Below are 5,303 nucleotides of genomic sequence, written 5' to 3'. Positions count from 1 at the left end.
GTAACATTCTTCATTGTGCTTGTCTGCAACTCAATGTGTGATCTTTATGGTAGATAGAAAATGAAATACCTGCATTCTTCATTGTCTTATCCTCTGGATAGGCCAGATTTACCCGTAAAAGTATCACTGCTGTAAATTTTGCATTTTGTATCCTTCTGTGTATACTTAGTGATATGAAGTCCTCTGCTTAGAAAAAGGAAACAGATTAAGAGGAAAAAGAAAAATGAGTAATACAGTTAAGAAATGGAAGGGAAGGGGAGGGGGGGGGGAGAGAAGACGAAGAAGATTTAGTTAGAGAAAGGGAGGGCATGCTGAAAATAAGGTCAGAACAGTAAAGCAAATAATGAGATGCAATAGAGATGATGACGATGATGATAAAAGGGGAGGTGTTACTGGAAGCTAAGTTCATAAGGTTGTTGGGATGCAAAGATGTGTGTGAGGAAGAGTTCCCATCTCTGGATTCCATAAAAACCAGTACCTAACCAGATACCCAAACATCTAATGTGTTGTTGTTACCCCAGGGGGTCCACAACTCTGTTGTGGATACGTGCATAGTGAGCACGGGACCCCGAGCTAATGGGGCCATCCTTCCTTTCCGGGCTGCATCACTTCCCTTTCCGCATCCTTCTTCATCACCCATCTTGGCCCCCCCCCCTCACCCCTCACCAATGCCTCTTTCATTCCCTTTCTCCCCCTCTGGGAGTATGTTTTGTGCCTACGTCCAGAGTCGGAAGCTCGAAACTGTAACAAATTCTTTGCTTTCTCCACTTGCAAGTATTTGTCCTTCCTTTGTCCTTCTCTTTTCCTTACTTCTTCTCTTTGCCCTTTTCTCCACTGCAGTGTTTGAGAACTCTCTTCTTTCCTTTCCCTTTCTCTTTTTCCCTCCCTGTGCATGTCTGAAGGCCGACCCACGCATTTCCATATGTAGCCGGTGACGGGGTAACGCGTAATTCCCCGCCCCGGGTAGACAGGTAGGACACGTACGTACCCCCTGGTAACGGCCAGGCCCAGGGAGGGGTGATTACCCGAGCTGATACCTTCCGAAAGTGCTGATTGGTCCCTCCGTCTGTTTGTCGGGAGGTGTGACCTGAGGTGTGAACAATCATATAAGGTGGGAGTGCCAACAGAGAGGGTCCTCACAAGGAAGGAGCACTCCATCGGAGAAGCCGGTAATCATGGGGGATACTTTCACAATGGTTTCACCATCTTCTACTATGTCAGCTCACAAGTGTAAGTTCAATGAGTTTCAGCCACAGACAGTCCTTCCATCATTGCCATAGTTCCTTGTTGTTTCTCGGTCTGACGGTCACAACTTCTCCACGGTCAACCCTTTCATTATTCAGAAAGGTGTCGATGCAATTGCAGGCCCTGTAAAGTCTTGTTCCAGATTACGAAATGCCAACTTGTTGTAATAAACAGTCAGTGCCCTCCAGGCACAAAAATTGCTGCATACTTCACTGCTACACACCTTCCCTGTCTGGGTGGAACTGCACCGTACTTTAAATTCATCATGTGGGGTCGTTTATACATGCTCCCTCACGCACCTGTCTGACCAGGGTGTAACGGCCGTTCATAGAGTCATGAAAAGGGTTGACATGAACCTCATTCCAACCTGCACTGTCTTCTTGACATTTGAAGAAATTCAACTCCCATCGAAAATCAAAGCAGGCTATGAGATAATTTCCATTCGTCCTTACATCCCAAACCCTAAGTGTTGCTATCGATGTCAGCGGTTCAATCATACCAGCCAGTACTGTTCCAATCTGGCCAAATGTGTTACGTGTGGCAAGGATGCCCACGAGGGTGCTTGTCCAGCTCCATCCCCTCGTTGCATCAACTGTATGGGTGACCACGCTGCTTCCTCTCGAGATTGCCCCATTTTTAAAGATGAAAAGCTCATTCAGGAAATCAAGGTGAAGGAAAAGCCGTCAACCTTTGCTGCTCGAAAATTATTCGCCAGTCGACAGCCCACCGTGCCTCAGACAGGAAAATACAGCACTGTCCTTGCCTCTCCTCGGCCAACAAAGGAGGCAGCCATGCAGACTTGCGATCTCACCTTTAGTTCCACGGTCGTCAGATCGGCCAGTGCAAGGATCGCCTGTTCAACCTCCCCACTTTCGCCTGCTCACTCTATGGCTCACCCTTCTTCCGGTTCTGCTGAATCTCAGTTCCAAAAAAGAGCATACTCGTGAAGATTTTTTACGTACCCCAATTTCACAACCATCGGTTCCTACTTCATCTAAACATCATGTTTCCAAGAAGGCTAGTTAGAAACCCAGTTCATCTCCTTCTCCGATAAGGCATGTCTCATCTACTGTGCCACCTGGCGGTAATCGCCCTCTGCCATCTTCTGTGTCGCCGAGGCGCACTACTGGCGGCTGATCAACTGGCCGATTGCTGGAGGCAGGAGCTGCTCCTGAACAACCTATGGATCAGGATCTTGTGCCTTCGGATGAATGCCATTCCATGCTGTTTGTCGCAAGCTCTGAGCAGTTGCTGAGTTGATGGCAGCCTTGGTCACATTCCTCCATTTTCTGTGCACCCTATGTGCATTATCCACTGGAATATCTGCAGCATTCGAGCCAATCGGGACGAATTGTAGATTCTCTTACGATCCTACTCGCCGGTCATCTTCTGTCTTCAGGAAACAAAGCTGCGTCCTCATAACCGCTTTGTTCTCCCCCATTTTCAGATCGTCCGAATTGATCTCCCCTCTGTTGAATGCACTCCAGCACATGGAGGACTCATAATTCTTCTCCATGATTCCATTATCAGTCAATCCCCTTAAACACTTCCTTCCAAGCTGTCACTGTCCGTCTTTCCCTTTCTGGATATACCTTTTCTCTTTGTACTGTATACAAAGCACGAGCACGAGCTGATCTCCTTCATCTCCTTGGTCAGCTTCCACCCCCCTATTCGCTGGTTGGGAACTTCAATGCCCACTACCCGCTTTGGGGATCTCCACATCCTTGTCCGCGTGGCTCACTACTGCTAGACGTCTTCCTCCAACCGGATCTAGTTTGCCTCAACACTGGGGACCCTACATTTTTGTCTGCCTCCACGACAAATTTCTCTGATTTGGACCTTTCGGTCGGTACTGTTCCGCTAGCTCGACGCTTTGAATGGTTCGCCCTTGATGATACACACTCGAGTGACCACTTTCCATGTGTCCTTAGACTGCAGCCTCAACTGCCATATATGCGCCCACAGCGCTGGAAGTTTGGCGAAGCCGATGGACACTTTTTTCGTCTCTAGCGACATTCGATGACCGTCACTTTCCTAGCGTCGATGATGAGGTCTCACACATTACAGATGTTATTCTTAAAGCTGCGGAACGTTCAATACCATGCACCTCAGAATTGCACCGGCGCCCCCCAGTTCCTTGGTGGAATGAGGAATGCCGTGACGCAATACATGAGCGGCGACGTGCTCTACGTGTTTTCCGCCACCATCCTACTTTGGCCAACTGTGTCCGCTATAAGCAGTTCCGTTCGCGATTCCGTCGCGTCATTCATGATAGCAAGAAGGCAAGCTGGAAATTCTTTATTAGCTCATTTAACACCTTCACTCCCTCCTCAGAATTTTGGAGTCAGATTCGATGGTTATCAGGCGTGCCCATTTTCTCCCCGGTCTCTGGGCTCACAGTCGCGCATGATACATTAGTGGATCCCGTCACAATTTCCTAACTCATTGGGTCAACACTTTGCTGGGATTTCGAGCTCTTCAAATTACCCGCCAGCGTTTCTCCCAAAGAAATGTGCAGCGGAAGTGCAACCTCTTGTTTCCTCCTCTCAAAATTGCGAAAGCTATAATACTGTTTTCTCCATGCAGGAACTCCAACATGCACTCTCTTCCTCTCGCTCCTCTCGCCCCAGGACAAGATGGTATCCACGTCCAAATGTTGCTGCATAGTCTGCGTTACCTCCTTCACCTTTATAATCGAATTTGGACAGACAGAACTTTTCCCAGATGATGGCGGGAAGCTATCGTCGTTCCTGTTCTGAAACCTGGAAAGGACAAACATCTCCCCTCTAGCTATCGCCCCATTTCTCTCACGAGTAGTGTGTGTAAGGTTTTGGAGCGTATGGTAAATTGCCGTTTAGCTTGGTGGCTGGAGGCCCGCAGTCTTTAAACATCTGCCCAAATGCGGTTTCTGAAAGCATTTTTCTCCAGTTGACCATCTTGTTGCTCTCTCCACTTATATCATGAACAATTTTCTCCAGAAACGCCAAACAGTAGCAATATTTTTTGATCTGGAGAGAGCATACGATACCTGTTGGAGGACAGGCATCCTCCGCACACTGTTCTCTTGGGGCATTCGATGCAGTCTGCCCCTTTTTCTTCGCGAATTTCGCGAATTTATGGCAGAGCGCGTATTTAGAGTGCGGGTGAACACTACTCTCTCTCGTACTTTCTCCCAAGAAAACGGGGTACCCCAGGGCTCCATGCTGATTGTTGTACTATTTGCCATTGCCATTTTTTGTATTATGGATTGTCTGCTTCCTGATGTCTCGGGTTCCCGCTTTGTGGACGATTTTGCGATCTACTACAGCTCTCAACAGACCAGCCTTCTTGAACGACGTTTTGAAGGATGTCTCGAACGCCTCCACTCTTGGAGCATTGAAACAGGCTTCCGCTTTTCTCCCAGTAAGACCGTTTGTGTTAATTTTTGGCGTCATACAGAGTTTCTTCCACCCACCTTACACCTAGGACCTGTCAACCTTCCGTTTTCGGACGTTGCTAAATTCTTGGGTCTTATGTTTGACAGAAAACTGTGCTGGTCCTCCCACGTTTTCTATCTTTCGGCTCGCTGTTGGCGATACCTCAACACCCTCCGTGTCCTGAATGGTACCTCCTGGGGAGTGGACAGAGTGGTCTTTCTCCACCTGTATCATGCCTTAGTGGTCTTGAAATTGGACTATGGAAGCATAGTTTACTCCTCTGCACGGCCGTCTATTCTTCGTCATCTCAACTCTATCCACCACCGTGGATTACGTTTAGTGTCTGGAGCTTTTTACACCAGCCCTGTGGAAAGCCTTTATGCTGAGACTTCTGAACCTCCGCTGTCCAATCGGCGAGCAGTCCTTCTGAGTCTTTATGCTAGCCATCTGTCTTCCATGCCTGCTAATCCAGCCCATGACTTTTTTTTTTTTTTCGACGCCTCCTTTGATGTAGGGTATGCAGGCGCCCCTCCTCCCTACTACCACCAGGAGTCCACTTCCGTCAACTGCTCCATTCTCTTTCCTTCCGCTTTCCTAAAACCTTCTTGACAACTTGGGGTGCAGCACCACCTTGGCTCCCTC

This window comes from Schistocerca cancellata, chromosome 10, assembly GCF_023864275.1.
Source record: "Schistocerca cancellata isolate TAMUIC-IGC-003103 chromosome 10, iqSchCanc2.1, whole genome shotgun sequence".
NCBI classification, from domain to species: domain Eukaryota; kingdom Metazoa; phylum Arthropoda; class Insecta; order Orthoptera; family Acrididae; genus Schistocerca; species Schistocerca cancellata.
Note: the sequence above shows the minus strand (reverse complement) of the source record.